This window comes from Hesperophylax consimilis, chromosome 1 (assembly GCF_061612785.1).
Source record: "Hesperophylax consimilis isolate HC1 chromosome 1, BYU_Hcon_1.0, whole genome shotgun sequence".
NCBI lineage: Eukaryota > Metazoa > Arthropoda > Insecta > Trichoptera > Limnephilidae > Hesperophylax > Hesperophylax consimilis.
Genome location: NC_142836.1, coordinates 4,516,572 through 4,533,483, shown reverse-complemented (window position 1 = coordinate 4,533,483; position 16,912 = coordinate 4,516,572).

Genomic DNA, 16,912 nt, shown 5'->3' with positions numbered 1-16,912 from the left:
TAATCGAAGTCCAATAATTCTGAGCACTTTTAAAAACAATTTTCCTCACTTAGGTACTTATCAATAATAATAATTGGATTATTTGAACAGCGCCGTTGTTTTTTAAATCACCGTAAGTGCTCTGTCAAAATGTTACTTGCTAGGCTATCCTACAACGTATATTTTTTAATAAATTTAGTTATTTACAACTTCGCGGAATGTGATTTATGAATATTATTGCTTATGTTAAAAGCCTTCCAGAATTACCGGAATATAACGAGCAGCTTGACACACTTAAGTTTATTTCCACTAATTTGAAGGTACAAAGAATGTATAGTTTTAAAAACAATCCCGATGAATCAAAAAACGGTTCATATAAAACTGCTGCGCAACACACTGAGACAAAGGAAAGCACTCACACAAACGTCATGACTGCATTGGATTGACCACCTGCAAATGAATGCTGCCAGATTGCTAATTTATTTAAACAATAATTATTAAATTTTATTTAAAATATCGCAATTTTTTTAAAAAATCGACAATAAATTACAACTATAATTTAAAAAAAATATTCTTAACCCCACGCTTTTTCGTAATTGATTAATTAATTCAGAATTTAAACGTTGCTTGAAATGACTAGCCGTATTTGGTGACCAGATCTGAATATCCAGGTTCAGAATTTAAACGTTGCTTGAAATGACTAGCCGTATTTGGTGACCAGATCTGAATATCCAGGTTTAGAATTTAAACGTTGCTTGAAATGACTAGCCGTATTTGGTGACCAGATCTGAATATCCAGGTTCAGAATTTAAACGTTGCTTGAAATGACTAGCCGTATTTGGTGACCAGATCTGAATATCCAGGTTTAGAATTTAAACGTTGCTTGAAATGACTAGCCGTATTTGGTGACCAGATCTGAATATCCAGGTTCAGAATTTAAACGTTGCTTGAAATGACTAGCCGTATTTGGTGACCAGATCTGAATATCCAGGTTTAGAATTTAAACGTTACTTGAAATGACTAGCCGTATTTGGTGACCAGATCTGAATATCCAGGTTCAGAATTTAAACGTTGCTTGAAATGACTAGCCGTATTTGGTGACCAGATCTGAATATCCAGGTTTAGAATTTAAACGTTGCTTGAAATGACTAGCCGTATTTGGTGACCAGATCTGAATATCCAGGTACTTCCTCACCTTCCACTCCTTCCCTTAGCCATAAAACTTACCCCAATTCAACATAAAAATTGTTTAAATTATCGGATGTAATGAAATGCATAATAATTAGACCCCAAAATACTTAATTATTCAGGGAAATAAACCCCTGAGTCATCAGTTGGAAATACCAACGACATTAAGTGAAATTAACAATGCAATAATCCTATTATTGCATTGTTTAAAATTTCACTTAATTATTAGCATTAGCAAATAATATTGGGATTAGCAAATAATAATTTACGACAATTTACTCGGAAATCAATAAAGCCAGAATAATAAAAAAAGAAAGTTATCACTTACGTCGTCTGTAAGTGGCTTTACCAAAGTTTGATAATGCCGTCAGAAGGTGAAACAGCTGTCACGCGTAATAATAATTACAACTAGCAGAACTTGTTTATAAACACACTGTTTTTATAAATTTTTTAATAAGACTGTTAAAATAAAAAAAATCTCTAAATTGAAATGGAGTTCTACAAACTAAACTTAAAATCAAATAAATTTATTGCGAAGGTTCAAAGTACTGTACTGTAATATTATATTAAATAATTTTTACGTGTTTAATTATTGTTTAAAGTCAGATTAAAGCGATTAAAAAACCCACCTGGCAATTCTTATTCGAGTTTCGTTGTTTTTACGTATTGGCGCGCTTACAAGCATCAGTCGTCTCATTTTTAACCATTAATATTTAGTGTGTAGGAAAGAGAGAAGACGCTTTTCGACACACTTGTCGAAAAACTTGTTGAATGCCGACGGGCATACTCTTCTACAGATTTTATTAAATATTGATATGTAGGTAATATTGATGTGTAAATGAATGACATTGTGAGAATTTTACCAATAAATAATAAATGAAAATGCGGACATGTAGTTTATGTTAATTTTTTTATTGGAGCATTTGTTCGAAGTGACTACCATTATTTTCGATGCAAGCGTGTAGTCTTGTTATATTTTGATTATTTAAGTTTGCAGGATTTGCTTTAATTTCTGCAGCGGCTTCCATCACTCGTTCGAGCAGTTGCTCTCTTGAGGCTATTGGCTTAGCATACACTTTTTCCTTGAGAGCCCCCCACAGGTAGTAATCCAGGGGGGTCAGGTCGGGTGATCTTGGTGGCCAAGCAATGGCCGGACTTCCACGGCCTATCCAACGACCAGGAAACTCGACATCCAAGTAGTTCCGCACGGCAATCGAATAGTGTGGTGGGGCTCCATCGTGCTGGAACCACATTCTCCGTAGTAATTCGAGGTTCACATCTTCCAGAATCTCGCCCAGTTGCACTTGTAAGAACTCCAAATACATCGGTCCATTTAGTCTGGGAGGCAACTCGATTGGACCGAGTATTTGATTTCCCAGGATTCCTGCCCACATGTTGATGGAAAATCTGTCCTGGCTCGACGACTCCCGAACAAGCTTGGGGTTTTGTTCAGCCCAATGGTGCAAGTTGTGCACATTTAGCACTCCTGTTTTAGTGAACTGTGCTTCGTCGGTAAACAATATGTTTTTCATGAAGTCTGCATCTCTTATGACATTATGCAGCATTCTTCTGCAGTACACGACTCTGGAAAAGTGGTCATTCTCCATGAGGCCTTGGCAGCGCCTATAGTGAAAAGGTTTGAGCCCGTGCTTCTTCAGAACTCTCCATACCGCCATGTGTTCCCTGTGTCCTATCATCAGAGCGACCCGACGCACGGACAGCGTGGGGTCTTCGGTAATTAAGTTCAGGATTCTCTCCTCAACTGCCACAGGAACGATGTTGTGTCCTCCGCCGGCGCCTTCAATCCGTCCGATGCCACAGTCACGCAATTGTTGATACATCTGAAACAAAACAACAAATAACAACTGCTTTTATTATTCAGCTCAGTAATAATGTCAAATAAACAATCGCGGGCTTTTTCACTCATTTTATTTTTAAAGAACACTTATTTTAGGCACATATCAGAAAACTTACGTTTTCTCTTCATTTATTTCATTTTTTTATAGTAAAATGTATAACAAAGTGTTTTAAATTATAATTTTCTTAACTAGGTACGGTTGATATCTTGGATTCACAGGGGTGAAATTGAATTCAAGTAATTTAAATAATCCCATGGTGAGAAAGGGAGTGAATTCAATTGCAGTGAATGATGCATTTATTAGAGATTAAAATTAATTAACTTTTTAAAACGCCGTTTAGTGACCACTGAACACAAATCACCTAAAGTACAATTTACATTTTTAAAGTTGGTGGCCCCTTGTTATGTTTTTAATGTTCCCAGTTTAAATTTCAAAAGCGCTTTTTGGCATTATCAATGAATGTAAATAGTTTCAATAAACAATTGATAGGGTACAAACCTGGACAAAGGTAGCATGGTGTGGGACGCGTCTTCCAGGAAACCTCATGCGATACTCCCTTACGGCTGCTCGTGAATTTCCATTGCAAAATCCATAAACAAAAACAATATCTGCTTGCTCGGCAGGTGGATAATTGAGGGGCATATTTCAACAGTAAAAACTTAGATAACAAAACAAAAACGAAACTAGAAACTTGATGACATGCGAACTCCCAAAACAGCACTGACCACTGATACGAGACGGGGTGGCGGGAACCACACGGGACTTGAGACAGAATATGTGTGAAAGAGATGACAGTAGCGCGGCGTTGCCAATTATTTTACCCCTATACTGTGGGCAGTAGCGGAGTGTGGAAATTTTATTTATTTTTTGTTTTTAAAAGAAAAAAAATGTTACCGGACAGCAAAGTGTACATAACATTTTTTACTCCAAATGTGCTAAGGAATAGCTGGTTAAAGTTTGTCGGGTTAGTGCCGATACACCCTGTATACACTGATGAACTAATTCAAAGACTTCATAACACAAAAATAAGTTGCCATATTCGAGGAGTATGTGTAAATAATATTAGTTGCGCAGATGATATGGTTCTTCTAGCACAGTCACTTAGCGCACTAATGAAACTACTCCAAATAATAAAGTAACAACCTTGTAATAACCTTGTATATAATACGTCCAAATCAATCGTTATGGTTTTCGAATATAAAACGAAATCATGCAAACACCTTCATTAGCGTCAAATACCTGGGACATATTATAACAAACGACCTGAAAGACATCAAGTATATGGAAAGACAAAGAGTGTTATCCGTTAGAGCAGGTATGCTGGCAAGGCGTTTTTACTTTTGCAGTACAAACGTCAAAAGGTTACTATTCAACGCATTCTGCACTTCGCTGTACTTGTTAGAACATTGAGTAGATTACACTGCTTCCCAATGGTATAAGCTAGAAGTCGCCTACAATAATGCTTTATCGCCTTATCCTGCCAACAGAGATACTGCAGCGCTACGGAAATGTTCCTGGAGTGAAGAGTTCACTTTTTTTCTGAGCGCCTCTCTGCCACCACATGGGAAGCTTATGGCGCAGACTACGACAAGGAAATAACACTATCATCACTGATATGGTTGCCTGGATGGAGTCCCCCTGATGGCCCTCTGGAGACGGGAGATGTTCAAATATACTCCATAAATGGCTACTTGCACATATTTTTCACCTCTATTCCCCAATTGTTTATTCTTATCATTTGTCTGCTATTTTAAAACATTGAACGTATTGCATTGCACTACCCTAGAATACAATCATATAATTTGTGCTCATTTTTATATAATTTTAAATATAATCTTCGGAAAGGACTCATAAATTAAATAATAATATCCGCCACCCTCCGGAAATTAAGAAACCGAAATAATTATTCCAAATACGGCGCTCTCCTTATTTTGGTATTTCAAAATTATGTTGATTTCTCTTCTTGATATGGTTACATGTTATGGCATTATAATTTATAAATTCCTTTTTATTATTTTCGTGGAATATTTATTCAAATTCAAAATCAAAGCTTTTCGATACACATAATATATATTATGTTTATGTTGTTCATTTAAATAATACAAAAGTCCTTACAGTTAATCAAGTAATTTGAAATTAATTGATTTTTTTTTATTTTATTTTTTTTATTTAGTTACTTTTTAAAATAATTAGGTACATTTTTGTATGGCACATGAAATAAAATATATAAATAAAATTAAAACAGATCATTGAAGTCCTCCTCACTAGGAGATCCTGTGCTGAGGGGGACTATATATGTTAGAATACGTTTTCAGCAACTAAGATGATGTTTTAAATATATTAGTTAGTTCTTCTTCCGATATTTCCATAAGCCAAGATTTGATGTCCTTAATGTAGTTATTTTTCGTTTTCCTTTGTTTGATGTTGAGAGGGAGTTTATTATATAATTTAATTGCTAAAAATTCAGAGTTTCTTTGTCCAAAAGTAGAATTACATTTAGGAATATTTAGCATGTCTGTTTGCTTGGCTCTGGTTTTATGATCGTGAGAGGGGTTTGCCTCTGGTTTATTTTTTAAGTGATGAACTAGAATATTTTTAGCATAGATTTTTTGTAAACTTGGAACATCAAACAGATTAAAAATATCAGTAGTTGGCGTCCTTACGGGGAGCTTTAATATGGTCTTTATGATCCAATTTTGAGTTTTCTTTAGTAGTTTAATATGGTTTGATGATGCTGAGCCCCATCCTATTATTCCATATTCCAGTAGAGAGTGGCATAGCGCATAATATACTCTCTTTAGATCTGTAGTTGACAAGATATTTCGTAATTTTTTGAAGAAATAGATGAGTTTTGTTAGCTTTTTTGAGGTTCCTTCGATGTGTGCATCCCAATGAAGTTTGTCGTCAATTACGATCCCAAGATATTTCATTGTTTTAGTTTGGACTATATGCGGGCAAGAACATTGCGGATATTTATTTAGACATTCATGTAATTTGAGTGTATGCTCATTCGTTGGTTGACCTCTGTTGGTTTTAGAGAAAGTTAGATATTTAGTTTTACTCACATTTAATGTAAGGGAGTTTGCTTTTAACCAGTTTTGGAGTACAGTCAGACCTTGCTCCGCTTTTTTATGTGTGCTTGTCCAATTTTGTTCATAGAATATAATGACAGTGTCATCTGCAAAGCTCATTATGTCTCCTTCAATGGGAAGACTCATAAGGTCATTAATATAAATGAGAAATAGTATTGGACCCAATACGCTTCCTTGAGGGACACCGTACTTGATTGATAGTGTTTTGCTACTTTTATTACCAATTTGTACATACTGCTCTCTTCCAGTTAAGTAACTTTTAATTAGATTTAGAGTTGTTTGTGTTATTCCATTTTTTTTTAATTTAAAAAATAGTATTTCATGGTCAATTGTATCAAAAGCTTTTTGAAGGTCAATAAAAACTGCCAAGCATTTTTTACCTTCATCCAGTTTTTTTATAATTGTATTTGTTACTTTAGCTATAGCATCACCAGTACCCAGGTTTTCCCTAAAACCGTATTGTGTCGTTGATAATATTTTATTTTCATCCAAAAATTTAACCATTTGTTTTTTTATTACTTTTTCCAATATTTTCGATAGTGTAGGTAATAGACTAATTGGTCGATAGTTAGATATATCATTTTTGGGACCGCTTTTGTATATTGGAATAATCGTAGCAACTTTAAGACGTGTGGGAAAAATACCTTTTCTTATTGAAAGATTTACAAGGTACGTCAGTGGGTAGATTAGCTCATTTAGTAGATATTTAATTGCTCTGTTTGATATCAGTTCATTTCCCGATGAGGTATTTGTGTTTAGGGAGGCTATGGTATTTCTTTTATCTTCACTTGTTATCTTGACTATGTTAAGGGAGTTTTCTTGATTGACATTTTCATTCCATACTGTTTTTTCGGCAGTAAATGAAGATTGTTTGATTTTAGAATTTAATTAATCACTTTAAGAGGAACTACAGTGCGGTCTTTTTCACCCAAAACTTAAATTTGAATTTTTGGCCGAGAGAAAAAAATGATTCTTTTCATTTTCAAAATTGGAACTGATGTGTCATGAATTCAGATAAGCCCTAAAATTAATTAATAATATATTTTTAACTGAAAATTACCAATTGTAATTCTTTATTTGAGATTTATGTATTAACATTTCAAGAATATTATTTTATTTTTATTTCTTAGGCTTAACCTTGACTGGTCTGTGCTTTTTAGCTAACACGCAACTATTAGTCCTATAATTATAATATTCCGTGATTTTGACGGGTTTACGCTATTTAAAAATATTTGTAAAATCTTTGTTTTTTTATGTGTACACTGCGTTAGTAAAATTTTATTATTTATGTTACAAAAAAACACAAACATAAAAAAACTATAATAATACATATTTCCTATACGTACCTACGCTACGTTATTTAATTATTAAAATATCCATAGCAATATAATTTGTTCTATAAGTATATTATTTTATAACTTAGTATTACCTTTGTAAAGCACCTGCTGGAAAGCTACTAGAAGTATACATACTAGATGATAAAATTCTATAGCGTAAAAATTGTGAAAAAAATTGAACATTTGGAAAAATTAAAAAAGAAATTTATTTTTTAAAACAATAAAATTCACCTAGTTGTTTGGTGAATATAGGGTATGCTCTCTATAAGAGGTTGGTGAATAGAAAACGTAAGATACCAATTAAATTTTGAATTCTTTTAAAACTGACGCTTCACTCGGGGTAACTTAATTAACAAATTATTTTGAAACTCCTCTTCAAAGAAAACGTTAGACACAAAGAATTCATCTTCGTAAAATGTATTATCATAATATTTTCAAAACTAACATTCTTGATATTATTAACAAATAAAATTAATTGAAATTTTAAACGAAATAAAATTTTCACTCAGAGCAGAATAAGACGAAAGGCTCGTTTCGGGAAAGAATATTATTATTTAAATTCCAGACAAATCTTCTATTTTCAAAGAAAATTGTATTCTTTCTTTCTTTAAAATAGAAATGATTGCTATTTTAGAACCTTAACTTTCTTTACAAAGGCTTATATACCATGAGAGCAGAGGCGATTCGTTACCGTACTTGCCAGTAATGCATTTCAGTTCAAAAATGAAGGCACCTAGTATATTATGTACATAAATTTATTAATGGGGGATACTACAATTTCCAATATATGTTTCAATATATATCTGAAAAAAAAATCAACTTTCTACTACAACACAAAAATACCTGCCACACTTAATCACAAACACGTTAACACCTCGGCACAGTTTCTCCTAGTGAGGTGTTCACGTGTTCACGTTACATACAATATCACCCACACACAGTTTTATCTATATCAACCTATGTTCTTTATTTTTTATACCTGTTTTCTGTACTACAATATAAACCACTATAAGTATTTGTAAAATTTGTATTCAAGAATATACATGAATAAATAAAATAAATACAACTAATTTATTCCACTAAGTAATATTTGTAAAATAATCGAATACATGATACATGCTTGGCCAGCGTTAGCAAAATCGTCTCGTTAGTAAAAGACACGAAATTCATCGCTGAAAATCACGCGAAACCGTTTAATAACACCGCGCACGAGTTCCAATGTATGAATGTTGTAGTGCTAACATTGTAAATTAGTATTCCTAAACGAATTCATTCCAAACGTATAACGCATGATCAAAATAGTGCAAGATACTCTTGCCTTCAAGACGCTTCGCGCGTGCTTCGATAATGCACGGAGGAGTTTTATAAATCTACACTGCTCTAACAAGTGATTTGCGTGAACCTATCACTCTATTATAGTTATGGATTTATAAAAAATGCATTGTTTTTCGAACATTACGTTATGAAATAAAATGTAGTCTAAGCGTGAATCCCACTAATGGCTACGCTGTAACCTCTCCCTTTTCTCGTAAACGAAGCTCAATAGAAAAAATGGTTAGCAACGAATCTCTCAGCGACAGGACCCAACCTCTCTAAGCCTATGGATAATGCTTAATGCTGGCTTCAGTATGCCGGAACCCTCGAACGTGATTAATGACCATTCTCATCTCGTGTGATCATTATCGTAAATATTATCTCGCCTACGAATTTCTTTGTAGAAAGCTTAGCAAGGGTGAATAGTCCGTGTGAGATTAACCTTGCCTCTCGCTTGAAAAAATAATTACCACTTTAATATTCCCTTTCTTAACAGGCATAAAGAAAATTTGTTCGACGCTGGATTCCAGATTGAGGAGACTATGATTGTGTATATAATATTTACATTATAGTTATGTTGGCATACATAATAGACACAATGCTTTGAAAATCTAAACAAGATGTAAAAAGATAGCCCTGGCAACCTGGAATTCTAACACTTTTTCAACCTGAAATTTCTACGCCAGCAAAAATAATTTTCTGTAGAAGTGCGCAAGATTATAACATTTTGCTATATTTATCACTTGCTCCATGTATATATGTATTTTATAATACATTTATTCTCCGATGTACTTAATAAACACGAAAAAAATTTTGTTCGACGTGATTTTAAATAAGATGAATGTCAATAAAATTTAAAAAATCACGTCGAATATTGTTAAGTAATTGATTGTTCCGATTCGTTATAAATATACTAACAGGCTAGTTTGGCTGTTTTTACGTTCCGTGGCGTTTTATTAAACGCCAGGTGTTTATTACAGGAGAGATATTAATTGTTAAAATTATACATTTTTTCTGCTACAGACTCTGTTTCACACAATTTATGATTTGATTACTTTATTACTTGATTACTTGATTGTTGGTATTACATCTGAGGAATCTTATGAGATATATTACAAAAATGGTACGCGTTTACCGAAAAACCCCTGAGGCATTCGTTCAGTGATCCTGGAATGTTAGCAGGAATTTCTTCACGCGAGAGGTGCTTCAATTACGTCAAATTGCTTTCAAGCCGTTAAATGATAATAAAAATTTAAAGAGTTTTTTTTTGTTAATCATTTTTGACAAGTTTAAAAAAATCATTTGAGATGTTTCCTGAGAAAATAAAACGAGATGATAGGCGGTTTCGTAAAATTTTAAATTACGGTTACGCAAATGTGTTTATTTTATTTTCTGGATTCCTATCCTATCTGAGGTTGACTATTATCATCACTGGAAGCTTTCTATCCTAGTTTTTTTCACAAATCTTATCGAAATGTATTGGGAAATAGAGATAACGCTTATGTTGAAGTTACAAGTGGTTGAGAAAATTTGTGATATAAAAATATTCAAACACGTTAATCTACTTATAATTTTTTTTATTCTTCCTTGTTTATTTACAAATGGTTGTATTGTATGTTTATTGGAATTATTCAGTTTTATTAAATAAGAAAATTTAACGAATGAGTAAAAGTAATTACATAAAATTATAATTTTTTGCTTTGAAAAATTTGTTTTCTTTTTCTAAACTTGATAAAATGTTCCTCTACAATCTCTGAATTTGTAGCGTGATAATCGACTAATAGCGAGAAAAACTTAAAATTTTAAAGCTGGTAAAATAATATTTTTTATCACAAGTACTTTACTGACCCGTTTCATTTTGTTTTCTAGGTAAATGATGAGTCTTTATCTGCTGATGCCCTGTCCCATCGATAGTTAGCTATCATTAGCTATTGCTCGGAACTACACTCGTACCATTCAAGTAAGTTTCTTATCCATTAGTTGCAATGTCTTCCTTTACAATGTATTTCTTATAGATTTATTTATTTTACTTCTTAAAACTCGACAATACAAAAAATTATGAGAGACTCCGGCAATCTGTGTTTGGAAAAGTGAAATTCTGAGGTGGTCGTTGATTAAATTTAAAAATTAACTTTTCACTTCAACAATAATCGCAAATTCACCTCGTGGCGTCATTTTAATTGAATAAAAATAAATAACTTTGTACACACTACCATTTAATCAAAATGATCGACATGTTTCGAAGCAAATGGTTTCTTCGTCGGGATAAACCATCGATTTTAAAGCATGTCAATAATATTAATTAAATAGTGGTGTGTACAAAGTTATTTGTTTTCATAAAAAATATATATTTTAACAGAACAATACATTTACACATTTCTAGTGAATGGCAGTTAGTCATACGTAGAATAAAATAATATATTTATTGTTATATCTGCCTTACTATGCAGATTTCGGTGTGTTGGGAACTCTTTGAAAAAGTAATAGGTTCTTCTTATAATTGTGTTTATTTACGTTACAATAAAAATGTGTGGATTTAGCTACACTGTTCATTACCCGAGGGTTGGTTCTCGTTCAAGAAGCTTGTTCCCTGTCAATATAATCTCACAAGTACCTGTTACACTCTAGCGACATCTGACGGACTCTGGGGTAAGCTTTATGACTAGCGCCATCTATCGATTAAATACTCAACCTTATTCCCATACATCACATTTATAAAAAAATAATGATACTTTCCACGGAGGGGCAAAAATAACGTTAGAATTTTTTTATGAAACGTTTCTATTTTCAAAATGAATGATGCTTCACTTGGGGGCCACATAATATAGTAACGATACGACTCCAAAACACTTAGTACCAAATACCTATACCAATACACTGAGTGCTAAGTAAATGATTCATATTTGTCAAGGGTGTACTTAGGATGCGAACGTAGAACACGATTTCTTCTTTGTCATAGTTTTCAAGTAATACTTTCAGATATATATATTTTTGAATAACGCGGTATGTTAGAAATAACTAAGGGAAATTTGGAACAAGAGGATGGCATAAGACTATATTGAAGATTTTATAGATGTAATGACAGTTCCAGTTCACTTCCTCACCTCACAAATCACAACACCTTTATTAACCCACGCGTGGTTTTCCCGTTCACAATAAAGATTTGCATACTTAGTTAGGATTTGATGTGATTTTTACACTGATGAAGTTTTGAAGAGGAATACTACACAGCGATGTTACGCATTAGAAGGTTATTAGTGAACGAATTAAGCTTTTAAGAGGAATACTGCACAGCAATGTAATTCCTTTGAAGGTTATAAATGCACAAATGAATTTGAAGGTTATTATTGCACAAATGAAGTTTTGAAGAGGAATACTTCACAGCGATGTAACACCATTATAAGGTTATTATTTCATGAATAAAGTTTTGAAGTGGAATACTGCACAGCGATGTAACTCATTAGAAGATTATTATTTCACTTTGTGACACTGATAGGTACACATTTTGTAGGTATGTCATATGCCCAGGTTTAGAGCAGGTATATAGGAAAGGGAAAGATTAGCTTTAACAAAATGTGCCATTATTTTTCTCGCTTTAGGTTAAGGTTAGGTTACAAAATAGTCATTTTCATCTTTTAAAGCGTTCTAAAAGAAGAAGAAGATGGTTTGAAAGAAAGATATGTAAATGCGAATGTTAGAGAGGAGTTAACTATAAAAAATGAATACGCGTGAGCGAAAATATTGAATAAAATATAACATACTCAAAATAGAGGATAAATCTCTCGAAGAATGTCTTAAGTAGCATTCTAAGAAGCATTGTGATTTTTTTCATACCAATAACATGTATTATGAGGGAATTTCATTTAATTACCGTTTTGGCTTTACAAATGTGTAGATATTATCTTCAAAAACAACATAATACATTATATTTTTTGGAGTAGTTAAAAACTTATTATGTTTATGAGAAATATTAAATAAATCGGTAGAAATTCGGAATGCGGGGGCTTACTGTAAAGTTAGTTATTTGATTTACGTTTGGTTCACTTCTGTAATGTTCAAAAGTAATCTCTTGGATAATAATGTCTCATGACATTAACAGCTTCCTGAAGAGAAGTACAAAGATTATCGTAATTATTCATTCTGTTTCGGTGCATTTTAATCGACGAACTAAGTTGGAAAACTCAAACGTGTTTCAATAATTTTAGTTATTTGATGCCACTATTCGAAATCGTTACTTTACGTGAAATATGCTTTAGTCATGTTTAGTTACCAGTTCCATGATAACTCAATAAAATGACAGTTCAACACATTTTAAAAATGTAATATATGTAAAGTCATTAAAATCGATGAAAAAATAACTGTACATCTAACCTATTTAACCTAGTTTTTGTTCAATGACTTTATGTCACTATTTAAATGTGTGTTGAAGTTACCAGATCAAAATAGTTGAGTGATTCAATCGTCTTCTTCTCTTTGTTTTTCATACCGTGTTCTCTTCCGTCTCACATAATTATTTCAAAACAATGTGCACTTAATTTTTCATTAAACTTTTGTTAATAGTCGAATACAATTCGTGAGTTTCGTGTATATTGATTTTAAAACAATCTAGAATTCTTCCTGAATTAAAAAAAAAATGTTCTTCTTCCATCCACACGCTTTCTTCCTATTTAGTATTTTTGATGTTTTTTTTTTTTTAAATTAACTTCACACAAATAAAATAAAATAATTTCTCTCAGGGCCTATGTCGTGTTTGGGGATGCTGTGTGGACGATTTTTTTAAGAGAGGAAATAGTAAGGACATTTTGTAGGAGGGAGGACATATATAGTTAATTATTACTCATAACTATATTATTAGTATTAAGAACAATAATTTTTATAACAGACGAAATTACCAAGAAATTTTAAAGACATACATAATAGGTACATTAACTATGTATAATTTAATATTAATTACCGTATAACGTGAAGCAAAAAGTACTGTAGGTGTCCAAATAAAAAAAAAATTAAAAAAACAGTAATTAGATCAAAAAATAATTATAAATTACCTTTTTTTATTAATTTTTTAGAGAAATTTAGTATAATTAACTAAATTTTAACAACTTGTCATTTCACTTCCTACTTCATTTAAGTGGAAACTTCTTTGTTTTCATTAGATATTTAGTACAAATTTTTAAAACATTTCAAACCAGCACTTCTGGCTTTACCTTATGTCTTTTACCTTTGTCCTCCGTGTATTTGACTACTTTTTGCGGTTTTTGATGGTTTTTTACAATAGTTTACTATGTTTTTCGAGGTTTAAGCATATTGCACGATGTTTCACAATCTTCCGCCACAGGTTTGACGACGCTTTACCGGTTTAAATGACGTTTTTCAAAATTTAACTTTGTTTTTCAAGGTTTTATCATATTTTACGATGTTTTATGTCTTCCTCCATATATTTGACTCCTTTATACGATTTTTAATGACAACTTTTTAAAAGTGTGTTTAATTGTCATTTTGATAAGTTATCCAAAGAGACTAAAAAGTTAGAAACGTATGGTCTAAAACATATCCATAACATCTTCGTGGGAGTCATAAGTATCCTAGAATTAATAGGTCTGAGAAGAGTTTAATTAGTAATTGATTTGATCCTTTTTTGTGGCGGGGGATTTATCGACGTGAACTACGTTTTTTGGCAGTGCCTGAAGAGTACTCCTGATTGCCTTTTATGACATGTACTTATAAAATGTTGCATGAAATACAGGATTTAACTCCACTTCCTATCAAATGCCTAGCAGTTGATTCATGAACTCTATTCCACAATTGTCCACGAAGCGCGGTAGGCTGAGCTTACAGTACGGTAAGGGAAGATAATATCACAAAGGCATTATTACATACATTGGAGGAATTACCATAAAAGTACCCTTCATAATAACACATTGTTAAAACTTTTTATGTTAATACCACACAAAGATCCCGCTGCCCGGGGCCGACGGGACTTGCACCCCTTATTGACTGTCGCGAGAGGCACGAAATTTGGGGAGGAAAAAAGTTCCAGTGGAACTATTGCATCCCTAAATTGGGTAATTTTGTGAGGCCTTAAAAAGTTGGAGAAGAAGGTTAAAGAAGAGAAAATAACGGTCTGTACTGTGAAACGAGCCCAGGATCTCTGTCTTACCGTAGTTTTTATCCACTCTACCATTGGAACCTAATACGTCTTATTTGTCGATATAGTATTTTATTTCCAATTCAGAATTAACAATATTATTTAAAACTATTTTTTTCCATATTTTTGGAAGCTATCTTTTTGAATGGTCACAGAATTCTAAAGAATTGGTTTGTAACTTAGATAGTGTCTCGGATGAAGATATGAGATACAAATTAGATCATTTCAACAGTTTCCACAGTTGTTACCGACGGTAAGTATTGCGTTGTTTCTGCAGCCGTATAAACTGGTTTGTTTAAACTTCAGAAAAAATCAACCGAAGCAATTGCGATTTAAAAAAAATCTTTTCATCTCTCCACACTTTCTTTCTATTTAGTGTATTTGATGTTTAATATTAACTTCATACAAATAAAATAATTTCCCCCAGGGCCTATGTCATCTTTGAGGATGCTGACGGTTTTTTTTAAGAGAAGAAGTAGTGAGAACGTGTTGTAGGAGGGCTGACATATATAGATAGGTTATTATTACTCATACCTACATTATTGGTAAGTATTACGAACAATAATTTTTATCCCAGATGAAATTACCAAGACATTTTAAGGACATACATAATAAGTACATTAACTACATATAATTTAATATTAAGTACCGTATACCTTGAAGCAAGAAGTACTGTAGGTTTCAAAATTAAAAACTAACTAACTAACCATTACGCCGTTTCTCCGAAGGGGTAGGCAGAGAGGACGGACCGCAAAACAACTCGGTCTTGGCACAAACTTCTTGTCTCATTCACATTCACACATCGTCTCATACATACTCTTCTATTATTCTGACTCTTGACATGGCCTGACTCGAGTTTCTGATTCACTTGATCGTGCCATGTCTTCCTCGGGCGTCCCCGACTTCTGCTACCATTCGCATTTGCATCATATATCCTCCTTACACTCCTATCTTCGCTCATTCGCTCTATATGCCCATCGAAATTAAAAAAAATAATAATAATTCCAGTAATTAGATCAAAAATTATTACAATTACAGTTTTTTTTAAATGAGTTTTTAGAGAAAATTAGTATGATTAACAAAATTTTAACAACTTGTCATTTGGTTGTTTATAAAATAAAATAAGTTTTGTTTACAAATTATTTCCAAAACACTTAAAGCCGACTTAATTAAAACGGGATACTTCTTTGTTTTTATTATATATTTAGGAAATTTTTTTTCCTTTGTCCTCCGTGTATTTGACTACGTTTTACGGTATTAAATGATTTTTAATTGACGGTAAGTATTTCATTGTTTCTCCAACCGTTTATAACACTGGTTTGTTTAAACTTACGAAAACATCAACCGATAAGTTCATTTACAATTTTGCAACATTCATTTAAAATTGCCTTTCCCGATGCTTGTTAAACAAATCAGGGGAAAGTTGTCGAAACCAGCGATATAAACTCATCAAACTTTGTTATTTACTGTTCAATTTAAACAGCGAACATAATAAATCCAGTTCGCATTAATTTGTTTACTGAAAGTTTAATTGATCTCAAATAAACAAGCTGTAAACATCGTTTGTTCAAGCAAGTAGCGACAGACCATTATAATAAAGTGGAGCGATAGTGAGTAATCGTTTTATATTTCAATGATTGCCGAAAAGATAAATATTTTTTTATCTAAGTAGATGCTTATGTTTTATAAGCATCAGATTTTCGGCAAAACTTATGCGTTGATTTCATAAGACCTTAAGTGCCTCCTCTTGTAACTTATGGTCATTGTAACAATAGAAATTATCGTAACTTATGCTCATTGTAACAATAGTGATTATTGTACAATTCTACTACTCTGGTGAAAGACTACAATTCAGAATCGAAATGTTGCTTGATTGGCTGTGTTACGTGACAAGATCCGAATAGCCAGGTTCCCAATCTTCCTCATTTCCATCATCACTCCCATGTACAAATAATACTCTTTATAGGATTATTTATGTCTGACAGGCGCTTTACAACT